Here is a 12,099-nt window from a genome sequence, read left to right as displayed (position 1 = left end):
ACCACTGATCACTGGGCTGTGAATGTACCCTTTGAGGTACGAGTGTTGAAGATGTTAAGCTGGAAAGGTCTTCAGCAGGTTTCATCAGGCAAAAGGAAGATTCTTGGGGGATACCAGCCTGTGCCTTGTAAGAGAGGGCCTGTGAGACTTGTACAAAATGCTGTGCCACTCCTCTTCTGTGAGTGAAAAGTGCCCAGTGTCCCTGAAGGAACAGCTGCTCTTGATGACTGATGGCCAGGGAGATGGAAAGACTGGCAGGCTGAGCCAGGAGCATATGTCTCAGCGAGGGTGGCTGCAGGAGAAAGACCTTTCCAGCATGTGCCTAGAGGTCCCATGGTGTAATGGTGAGCACTCTGGACTCTGAATCCAGCGATCTGAGTTCAAATCTCAGTGGGACCTTGTGCAAGGTTTTGGCTCCCTCAGGGCTTTCTCAGCATGCTTACACCTTGACAGCCCTGTTTTGCTGTTGGGTCAATTGTATCACGCGCTCTGATCTGGATCATTGTCCCCTGCACCCTCTGTGCTTCCTTCCACTTGTTGGCTGCTCCTGCATGAGGGCATCGAGCAGTTTCGCGCCAAATCACACAACACCTGAGGTGGGAATCACAAAGTCCAAATCCAGGCCAAGCAGGGGATGTTTTTCCTGGCCTTGTCTGGTTCTATGTTGGACATCTTCAAAGATGGAGAATCTAGAACTCCCTGAGCAACCTTGTCCCGTCTTTGACCTCCAATGCCTCTGGCAGCAGCCAGAATTCCAACTCTGTCCACTGCTTCTTGTTCTCTCCGTTTCTCTGAAGCTTTTCCGTTTCTCTTTGCCAAATTGTTTAATGCTGATCCTCGATCAGTTCAGGGAGCTCCAGCAAAATATGGCAGTAGTCCATGCTTGGCTGTCACGAGAGACAGCAGATCTCTCCTTGCACAGCACGGAGGTAAGTGAGGGAGGAGGAGAACAAACCACCATGAGTCTCCAGCTATGCTGCACCAAATCTTTAATCAGAAGGAACAAATGCGGGGGCACAGAACAGAGACCAAGAAAGACGTCTGCAGAGTGCAGGGAGGCACAGAGAATGACCCGTTTCCTAAGGACAAGTTCCACACAAAGGGCTTCACTTTTCCCATTCTGCTCCACCTGGTGGTGTTCCCAGGCCACCAAGAGCAGTCCCTGACTCCGGAAACCTCCCCACATCTGTAGGATGTTCAGGAAAGTAGAAGAGAAGGAGGCCTTTCTCTCAGGAGTTCAGAGCAAAGAAAAGCCAGAGAAGGTAGAGAGAGGCCTGTCCTGCAGTGAGGAGCAGCGGGCACAGGACCCTCCTGCCAGGTGGGAGAGAAGACCCAACCCATCTGGAAGCCGTGGCCACTCTCCAGCTCATACAGGGTGCACGTTTTTCTTCTGGCTCCAAAGGGGATGATCCGCCAGCTTCAGCAGTTCAGACTGCAGTAAGGAGGAGGCAGACACAGGCCTGACCCCCCCAGACCAAGGGAGCCCCCAGAAGAGATGGGAACCCCACCAGTGCTGAGGGAGCTCCCAACAGCAGCTGACAGAGAGGATCCCACGGCCGTGCTCTGAGGGAAAGAGGTGAGGATGGGGCCCGGCAGGGTCACCACCACCGGGGAGGCCTGGATGGCAACAGTCGAGTCAGCGCAGCGGGCGACACAGGGCTCACTGCAGCTGCTTGCGAGTGGCGTTGGGCCAGAGGTGCCGCAGGGGCGTGGGGGACATGGTCTGAAGCAAGACATCTCTCGGTGAGCGAGGCAAAGCTGAAACACAGAGCAGGCAGGGAGCACAAACCTTAATACTAGTGTGTCCTTGTCTTCTCCAGCTCTCTCTGTGGGCACATCTTGCGTTGAGTACACGCAGTGACTCTACAACTTCCAGAGCCCTCACTGGCCCAGCAGGTTGCATGGGACAGGAAGGCTGGCCCCTTTTGTAATAGGTCCCCTTTCACTGGGGTTAAAGCCCCTGTGGAGTGACTGATCACACCCCATCTCCTGAGCAAACAGTGCTGCATTGAAGAGAGCACTGCATGCGCTTGGCCATTTGGTTAGATACAATTTGATGGACACGCACAGTCTGGTGGGCAGCCATCCCTGCATCTGAGCCCCACGGATGCTTTCTGCTTGGAAAACCCTCCTCTTCCCAGCTGCCCCCAGCCACCTCCATGAAAAGGACAGATGTCTCAGGGGTTGACTATTTCCATTGCATGGCCAAGCAGAGGCAGCCCAATATCAGCCTGAGTAGCCACCAGCACAGCACTTCAGCCCACAGAGACAGACAGAGCAGACTCAGGCTTACCTTGTTCTTAGAGGAAAGGGAAGCAAGAGAGGAAGATGCAGAGCCTGGAGTAGAGCAGGCTTTTATGCTGTGCTCCAGAGCCCTGAGGGGAACTAACATTCCTTGCTCATGAAGCATCTGAACACACAGTAGTCGCTGCTTGCCAAAGCCTCGCTGGTGATGAAGCCCTTGCCTCTTTCATTAGAAATACCGTGCTCCCGCTTTCTATCACTGAACATCAGAACGACTCATCTGTGCCCCGCCTTCATAAGGTTGATCAACTCAGATGTCTCAGGCATGTGCAGAAGGATATTTAGAGAGTGTTTCCATGCCTTTGCCTTTTTAGTGGTGAGCGCAGCTATCAGTCATGGTCAAATTCAGTATGAGGTCACCTCAAGTGATTTCCTATCAGGCAGTATGGATAACATGGACAGACCTGCTCCCCACGGGTCATTGTAGGGACACGGGAGACTCTGAGTAAGTTCAATCAGAAGGTCAAGACTGCACAAGCCCATACGTGAGGTGAAACTCAGCTCTGCAGGGATGTGGCCAATCTCAACAGCAAGGAAGGACCATTGTGTGCCATAAGGAACTTTTCTGCGGGAAGGGGTGATGGCCATGAGCACCTTGCTTACGCTCATCAGGCTCTACCACGGCCTGGTTTTGTGATGAAAGAGATGCCCACGATCGTCCCTGAGTGAGACCCACACCCAATTTTACCTGTTCTGCTCAGCAAGGGCATCCCAGAGACCAGATGCCTGGATGGCCTGCTTTTGAGAAGAGGTGCGGGGCAGGGGGCCAGAAGGTCGTAGACCATTTTTCTGGGTCAGGAATGGTGTGGCCAATTCCATGCATTTCAAATTACAAAGGGACATCGGATCAGTGTGCCAGTGCAGCTGCTGGGAGTCCTTGTGATGTGGAAGAGTTGGGAAAACCCCTGAACTGCAGGCTAACATGAGTCACGCTGCTGTGGACTTCAGTGGAGATGCTACCCTGGTCTCAGGTGTGCCAGGCACACCAGAGCTCATAGCTTCAGGTGCCGGTTTCATCAAAGAGCAAAACAGGTGAATGAGCGTGTGTGTCTCTTTCAGGAAGGACGCAGCATCACTTTGATCACCCTCCTAAGTGCTGATTTCCTTGTTTCCAGCAGGTTCCCCACTTCCCACGTTGAGCCCAGGCCCCTGGCTGGAAGAAACCTTAGGGCATGGTTTAGTCATCAAGGGACATAACTATGGAGATCCCATGGAGAAGTCACTTGAAAGAGAGCTGCCTGACACACTGGTCTGCTATCCGTCATTTTCAATCTCCCTTTGTTACCTGAGCTTGTGGGCAGTAAAAACTGTCTGTGGCAAAGCCTTAGGAAGCATCGCCTCTTCTTAGGTCCTGATCCCGACAAGGTACTTCAACCATCAAGACGTCTGCTGGCAAAGTGACACAGCAAACCAAAAGCAGTCCAGGAAACTACTGGAGTCTGTCGTGGACAACTTCCTAGTAGATATGATGGAGAATTCGACCAGAGGAGAGACAGTGCTAGACCTGCTCCTTACTAGCGCAGAAGAACTCACCAAAAAGGTCAAGACAGGAGGTAGCCTGGTCAGCAGCAATCATGTCTTGGTAGCATCCTCAGCCTTGAGAGATATAGGGTAGGTAAAAAGTAGAGCCAGGATCCTACACTGTAGAAAGGCAAGCTATAGTCTGTTTAAGGTGCTTCCGTGTGCGATCCCTTGGAAAATGGCCTCAGAGATAAAGGATGCCGAGAGCTGGGACATATTGAAAGACATTTTTCTGGAGCCTCTAGAAATCCCAACATGCAAGAAGTCCGACAGGGGTAGCAGGAGCCTAGCCTGGGGAAAGCAAGGCCTCTTAGCCAAACTGGAACAAACCAAACCAAACCAAACTAAACTATACTAAACTAAACTAAAGAACTAAACTAAAATTAAAACATAGCAAAGATGGAGAGGCAGTGAAGGCAGGGATAACATCCTGGGAAGATTACAGGGAATGTCACGGGGGTGTATGGAGGGCATCAGGAAAACAAAGCATAGCTGGCTCTGAACTTGTCTCTGGCCATGAAAAATAACTAGAAGGCATTCTTCAGGTACATAGAACAGCAAAGGAAGGTGAAAGAAGTTGTAGCCCCACACTTTAGGTGAGCCAAACGGGAGGCCTGACTGTGACCAACATGAAGAAGATGGAAGTTCAAGACCACGGCAGGAACTTGAAAGTGCACAAGTCCTTTGGGAACTGAGGAGATGCACCCGAGAGTCCTGCAGGAACTGTCAGAGGAAGTTGCTAAGGCACTATCCATCAAAATAGCAAAGTTGTAAAATAGCCAGTGGCTGGAAAAGGGGAAATATAATCCCCCAGATATATAAAGGGAAAAAAGGAAGACCTGGGGAACTGCAGGCTAGGCAGTCTCGCCTCTGTACCCTCAGCAGCAAGAAAGGACCATTGTGCACTATGAGGAAATTCCCTGTGGAAGGAGTAATAGCCACAGGCACCTTGCTTAAGTTCATCAGGCTCCACCAAGGCTCACAGTTCTGGGTCAGGGATGGGGTGGCCAGTTCCATGCATTTCAAATTACAAAGGGCCATCGGATCAGTCTCCTAGAGCAGCTGGGAGTCGTTGCGATGTGGAAGAGTTGGGAAAACCCCTGAATTGCAGGCTGACATGAGTCACGCTGCTGTGGACTTCAGAGGACACAGTGCCCTGGATGCACACAAGCCAACGTTGCCAGAGCTCATAGCCTCAATCCTCCAAAAGTTCTGCTTCCTCAGAGGCATTTCTGCCTTTGTCATCACAATTACTCTCAGGTGCTTGGAGAGATGGATTCGAGGTCCTTTTGTAGGTTGAAATGCAGGGAAGCCTGTAAACACTGCGCTAACACAAATCCCACAGACAACCTCGCCGTGCAGATTGTTTTCTGAATGTCAGCAGAGGAAGGACTATAGCTTGTTTTGCTTTTAGCAGCTGTTGAACTAGAAAAGGTTTGAGTAGCTTTGTCCCCTTCAGACAGAGAGTCCAGTTCTGAGAGGCTCCTTTTTTCCCCTCGGTCCGTAGGCCATAAAGCTGCGAGAGACATGAAGTTGTCTCAGCTCTTAGCTGCCAGGAACAGTGTTGCACCCAGTTCCAGGATGTCCCTGCAGTGCCAGCTCCTGAACAGGGTCAGTCAGTGTCTCCAGGGTGCCTTGAGATAACACAGAGAGGTCTTTGATTCATTAGACGTGCAGTGAAAGTCCCGGCCACAAATCTTGAAGTGGAGCATTGCCCTGTAACTCCCTGGAAGCCAGGTGTCATTGCACAGACACTGTGATCAGTGGGGCGGAGAGCGGAGAGGGCTGCATCAGGTAGTTGTGGCCGAGTGGTGAAGGCGATGGACTAGAAATCCATTGGGGTTTTTCCGCGCAGGTTCGAATCCTGCCAGCTACGGTGAACAGCTGTTTTTTAGGCTGCTACCGAATGACCAGGTTTCTGCAGTGGCTTCCAGCTCCACAGTGTGCCTGGTGCCCAGGCAGACAGTAAAAGCACTTTCCCTCTTGGTCTTGTCCTGACTGAATGGTAAACTCTGCTCCCATTACAAAGGTAGGCCTTTGGGGGGAAGACTATGGACCAGGGCTGAGTATAAGCCATGAAAAGAGCTCCACCGTTGCTGTTTCTTGAGTGCAACTTAAGAGGCTGTGGGGATATTCTGCCCAACCAGTCCCCAGCAGGGTCAGAAATGAACAACCTTTCCAAGGGGGCTTTTCAAATTTAGCTGAAGGATGAGATGATGAGAGGTAGGTGTGATCTGTGCCCTCGTGTTCTGGGTAAGATGTTGTCCTGGGTTTAGCAGTAGCAGTAATTCTTCTCCTTCTTAGTGGCTGGTGCAACGCTGTGTTTTGACTTTTGTCCTGAGAACAGTGCTGATAACGCCGATGTTTTTCGTTGCTGCTCAAATGTTTGGTCTGGCCAAGGACTTTCTGAGCCTCATGCTCTGCCCGGGAGGGTGGGAAGCCGGGAGGAAGCAGAGGCAGGACACCTGACCCAAACTAGCCGAAGAGGTATTCCACACAACAGCACGTCATGCCCAGGACGTAACTGAGGGTTACCCGGAAGGGCTAGTTCACAGCAGGGTTGCAGTAGGTATCAGTCGGTGCTTGGTTGGGTGGGGTGGGGCGAGTTATCGGTTGGCGGGTGGTGAGGTGTTGTATTCTCTTCCCTTGTTCCCTTTATCATTATTATTATTGGTGGTAGCAGTAGTGATTTGTGTTATACCTTAGTTACTAAACTGTTCTTATCTCAACCCATGGGAATTGCATTCTTTTTGATTCTCCTCTCTGTCCCTCTGGGTGTAGGGAGAGGGCAAGAAATGGGAGAAGGAGTGAACGACTGCGTGATTGATGGCTGACTTTGTTTAAACCTCGACAGATGTGAAATTGGCAAAAAGAGACTTGGTGGTGACGGTGGTATCAGGAGACCATCCCCTGCCTCCACCGACCCTGATGGGTGGGACAGAAAAGAGCCAGAGGTTTCCCAGAGGTCTTCTTTCAGTTGCATGCTCAGCTGCCCCTACTAGAGGAGCGGCAGAGGTTGAGCTTCTGATAGCCTGCCTGTGTGGTTTAACATCTTAAGGAAAAAGTAAACTCCGAGAAGCACATGCAGGAAGAGCCTACACAAGGAGGAGGAGAAAAAAATACATTGCTGGCACATGGTCAATTCCCTGTAGCCATGCCACTCAGGCTGGGGAAAGCAATGCAAGGGAGAAAGAACCTCAGAGAGATTCTCGGCAGGAATAAAGAAGGAAAGGGCAATGGAGAGGATGCCTTAGTGTGCTCACATCTGCACCACCGTGCTGGTCCTATCTGTCCCCATGTTGCTTTTCCCTCCTCTGCCTGGTTGCTGCATGCTCTGGCCAGCAGTGTTGGGCAGGACAGGAATGGCTCCAGGCACAGAGAAAAGGGGTTTCTCTGGCTCTCTGGCAAGCTGCATGGTGTCAGGAGCAGCCCTGGGCTCTCAGGTAGCAGTAAGGCTAAAGGTGAGAGTCCAAGTCAGGGAAAGGAGTGTGGTGTGATTGTGTAAAACAGACCTGCGGACAGGGGTGAGGAAAGATGTTTTTTTATGTTGGTGTTTCTGTTTCTCACTACATGAATCTGTTTTAATCAGCTATGCCCTGACTCCCCTACCAAGGTAAGCCTGGTTTGCCCATAGGAGTTTTTGCTAAGCTGTGTTTTTCGAAGTCATGTTTGTCTTGACCCATCCTGTTTTCAGAGATCTGCTTCCCCTCCCAGAGTCTGGGAAGGAGTGAGAAGCTGGCTGGGGGATTGTCTGTGATTATACCACCAAAGGTGCGTAGCCACAAAGGTACATCCACGTGCATAGTACATGCAGAGCTGGTACAGGAATGAACGTAGTCTGAGAGAGGCACCGTTACTAGCACCCAGCAGCGAGAGTGTCCGCATCCAAGATGTCACTCCCAGGGAACACACACAGACATCCCAGCAGCTTGAAGTCCTTTGCATGCATGGGGACTGGAGGGAGGACTGGAAGGGACTGGCCAGGCGCTTACGTGGAGGAGCAGTAGACAGGTCACTTTGTGACCTGGCAGAGTGAGGCAAGCAGATGGGCAAGTGGAGGAGCAGGAGGCAGTAGTGCTCCCATGAGCATTGGTGGTATAGTAGAGAGCATAGCTGCCTTCCAAGCATTTGGGCCACATTAGATTCCTGGCCAATGCAGACAAGCTTTTCTTCAGCCTGGCTCCAGGGTGCCTTGCTTCTCCTGTTCCAGAGGAACCCATCTTCCCTTAGGACGTTCAGGTCCCATGGGGCACTGGAGCCACTCCCCTCTGCTGCCTTGCCTTGTGGCTAGCTCTCTGGGCACCTCCATGCCGAGCAGGCCTTTGAGCATGGCCCAGCTTGGGAAAAGCAGAGTGCAAGGGGCTGCTTTGGACCGCTGATTGCTTCTCAGGGTGTCGTGAAGCACTGGAGCAGGTGCCCAGAGAACATGTGGATTCTCCTTCATGTTGTGTATCTATCTCACTCAAGTTCCACTTGGGCTCAGGCACTGAGCTGCCTGCTCCAGCTCTGGGGCGGGCCGTGCTTCAGCTTTACCCTCTCTCAGTCCTGCTGTTTGGAAGGCATTTCAGGGGGTCACAGTGAATGCTCCTTCCTCAAGCAGGGAGCTTCTTCCCACTGTGTGCACGGACTCTTCTTTGGTGGGCAATGTGCTGGTCCCAAGTCATGAGGGAAAGTCCCCTCAGGCTCACAGCAAAATGCACCTGCGTCTGGAGCCATCTCAGGAGAGCAAAATGTGTTCTCTGTGAGGGAGAGGCCAGTCTGGGGCACAAGGGGACAGTGTGTCCCTGAAAGAAAGGACAGGGTTTGAAGTCAGCCTAGACTGCCCCAGCAGATGAAGGCAGCTCAGCTTGTGCAACACGTAGCAAACTGCTTTGGGTCCTCCTACTAGTTGGTCTTGCAGTTGAACCACGTCCGCTGCCCTCTGGCATGATTGCCTCATTTGTCAAGGTCAGGAGCCTGGCTAGGAGTGCAACTGAGAGTAAGGATATCTGGGCAAAGGCTGCTTAGTATGATCTACAAGGTGAGAAACTGGACAGGCCATGAGTTAGAGTGGCAGATTGAGAGGCTGTCCAACATGGGGCGTCTGAAGGGAGGAAACAGCAGCAGAGTCCACAAGTACAAGCATTAAACCACTGATCACTGGGCTGTGAATGTACCCTTTGAGGTACGAGTGTTGAAGATGTTAAGCTGGAAAGGTCTTCAGCAGGTTTCATCAGGCAAAAGGAAGATTCTTGGGGGATACCAGCCTGTGCCTTGTAAGAGAGGGCCTGTGAGACTTGTACAAAATGCTGTGCCACTCCTCTTCTGTGAGTGAAAAGTGCCCAGTGTCCCTGAAGGAACAGCTGCTCTTGATGACTGATGGCCAGGGAGATGGAAAGACTGGCAGGCTGAGCCAGGAGCATATGTCTCAGCAAGGGTGGCTGCAGGAGAAAGACCTTTCCAGCATGTGCCTAGAGGTCCCATGGTGTAATGGTGAGCACTCTGGGCTCTGAATCCAGCGATCTGAGTTCAAATCTCAGTGGGACCTTGCGCAAGGTTTTGGCTCCCTCAGGGCTTTCTCAGCATGCTTACACCTTGACAGCCCTGTTTTGCTGTTGGGTCAATTGTATCACGCGCTCTGATCTGGATCATTGTCCCCTGCACCCTCTGTGCTTCCTTCCACTTGTTGGCTGCTCCTGCATGAGGGCATCGAGCAGTTTCGCGCCAAATCATGCAACACCTGAGGTGGGAATCACAAAGTCCAAATCCAGGCCAAGCAGGGGATGTTTTTCCTGGCCTTGTCTGGTTCTATGTTGGACATCTTCAAAGATGGAGAATCTAGAACTCCCTGAGAAACCTTGTCCCGTCTTTGACCTCCAGTGCCTCTGGCAGTAGCCAGAATTCCAACTCTGTCCACTGCTTCTTGTTCTCTCCGTTTCTCTGAAGCTTTTCCGTTTCTCTTTGCCAAATTGTTTAATGCTGATCCTCGATCAGTTCAGGGAGCTCCAGCAAAATATGGCAGTAGTCCATGCTTGGCTGTCACGAGAGACAGCAGATCGCTCCTTGCACAGCACGGAGGTAAGTGAGGGAGGAGGAGAACAAACCACCATGAGTCTCCAGCTATGCTGCACCAAATCTTTAATCAGAAGGAACAAATGCGGGGGCACAGAACAGAGACCAAGAAAGACGTCTGCAGAGTGCAGGGAGGCACAGAGAATGACCCGTTTCCTAAGGACAAGTTCCACACAAAGGGCTTCACTTTTCCCATTCTGCTCCACCTGGTGGTGTTCCCAGGCCACCAAGAGCAGTCCCTGACTCCGGAAACCTCCCCACATCTGTAGGATGTTCAGGAAAGTAGAAGAGAAGGAGGCCTTTCTCTCAGGAGTTCAGAGCAAAGAAAAGCCAGAGAAGGTAGAGAGAGGCCTGTCCTGCAGTGAGGAGCAGCGGGCACAGGACCCTCCTGCCAGGTGGGAGAGAAGACCCAACCCATCTGGAAGCCGTGGCCACTCTCCAGCTCATACAGGGTGCACGTTTTTCTTCTGGCTCCAAAGGGGATGATCCGCCAGCTTCAGCAGTTCAGACTGCAGTAAGGAGGAGGCAGACACAGGCCTGACCCCCCCAGACCAAGGGAGCCCCCAGAAGAGATGGGAACCCCACCAGTGCTGAGGGAGCTCCCAACAGCAGCTGACAGAGAGGATCCCACGGCCGTGCTCTGAGGGAAAGAGGTGAGGATGGGGCCCGGCAGGGTCACCACCACCGGGGAGGCCTGGATGGCAACAGTCGAGTCAGCGCAGCGGGCGACACAGGGCTCACTGCAGCTGCTTGCGAGTGGCGTTGGGCCAGAGGTGCCGCAGGGGCGTGGGGGACATGGTCTGAAGCAAGACATCTCTCGGTGAGCGAGGCAAAGCTGAAACACAGAGCAGGCAGGGAGCACAAACCTTAATACTAGTGTGTCCTTGTCTTCTCCAGCTCTCTCTGTGGGCACATCTTGCGTTGAATACACGCAGTGACTCTACAACTTCCAGAGCCCTCACTGGCCCAGCAGGTTGCATGGGACAGGAAGGCTGGCCCCTTTTGTAATAGGTCCCCTTTCACTGGGGTTAAAGCCCCTGTGGAGTGACTGATCACACCCCATCTCCTGAGCAAACAGTGCTGCATTGAAGAGAGCACTGCATGCGCTTGGCCATTTGGTTAGATACAATTTGATGGACACGCACAGTCTGGTGGGCAGCCATCCCTGCATCTGAGCCCCACGGATGCTTTCTGCTTGGAAAACCCTCCTCTTCCCAGCTGCCCCCAGCCACCTCCATGAAAAGGACAGATGTCTCAGGGGTTGACTATTTCCATTGCAGGGCCAAGCAGAGGCAGCCCAATATCAGCCTGAGTAGCCACCAGCACAGCACTTCAGCCCACAGAGACAGACAGAGCAGACTCAGGCTTACCTTGTTCTTAGAGGAAAGGGAAGCAAGAGAGGAAGATGCAGAGCCTGGAGTAGAGCAGGCTTTTATGCTGTGCTCCAGAGCCCTGAGGGGAACCAACATTCCTTGCTCATGAAGCATCTGAACACACAGTAGTCGCTGCTTGCCAAAGCCTCGCTGGTGATGAAGCCCTTGCCTCTTTCATTAGAAATACCGTGCTCCCGCTTTCTATCACTGAACATCAGAACGACTCATCTGTGCCCCGCCTTCATAAGGTTGATCAACTCAGATGTCTCAGGCATGTGCAGAAGGATATTTAGAGAGTGTTTCCATGCCTTTGCCTTTTTAGTGGTGAGCGCAGCTATCAGTCATGGTCAAATTCAGTATGAGGTCACCTCAAGTGATTTCCTATCAGGCAGTATGGATAACATGGACAGACCTGCTCCCCACGGGTCATTGTAGGGACACGGGAGACTCTGAGTAAGTTCAATCAGAAGGTCAAGACTGCACAAGCCCATACGTGAGGTGAAACTCAGCTCTGCAGGGATGTGGCCAATCTCAACAGCAAGGAAGGACCATTGTGTGCCATAAGGAACTTTTCTGCGGGAAGGGGTGATGGCCATGAGCACCTTGCTTACGCTCATCAGGCTCTACCACGGCCTGGTTTTGTGATGAAAGAGATGCCCACGATCGTCCCTGAGTGAGACCCACACCCAATTTTACCTGTTCTGCTCAGCAAGGGCATCCCAGAGACCAGATGCCTGGATGGCCTGCTTTTGAGAAGAGGTGCGGGGCAGGGGGCCAGAAGGTCGTAGACCATTTTTCTGGGTCAGGAATGGTGTGGCCAATTCCATGCATTTCAAATTACAAAGGGACA

At 52.2% G+C, this 12,099-nt stretch overlaps 3 non-coding genes across 3 annotated transcripts; all 3 read left to right on the top strand.

Annotated features, from left to right (window-relative positions):
- Positions 1 to 327: 327 nt before the first annotated feature.
- TRNAQ-CUG (transfer RNA glutamine (anticodon CUG)) lies at positions 328 to 399 on the top strand. The gene has a single exon. It is a non-coding gene; the product is annotated as a tRNA-Gln (tRNA).
- Positions 400 to 5,619: 5,220 nt separating this feature from the next.
- Positions 5,620 to 5,701, top strand: TRNAS-AGA (transfer RNA serine (anticodon AGA)). Its single transcript has one exon. It is a non-coding gene; the product is annotated as a tRNA-Ser (tRNA).
- Positions 5,702 to 9,280: 3,579 nt separating this feature from the next.
- On the top strand, positions 9,281 to 9,352 carry TRNAQ-CUG (transfer RNA glutamine (anticodon CUG)). Its single transcript has one exon. It is a non-coding gene; the product is annotated as a tRNA-Gln (tRNA).
- Positions 9,353 to 12,099: the final 2,747 nt, after the last annotated feature.

Source organism: Lathamus discolor, chromosome 8 (assembly GCF_037157495.1).
Source record: "Lathamus discolor isolate bLatDis1 chromosome 8, bLatDis1.hap1, whole genome shotgun sequence".
Classification (NCBI taxonomy): Eukaryota; Metazoa; Chordata; class Aves; order Psittaciformes; family Psittacidae; genus Lathamus; species Lathamus discolor.
The sequence above is the reverse complement of the archived record's forward strand: the minus strand, read 5'-3'. Positions and strand labels throughout refer to the sequence as shown.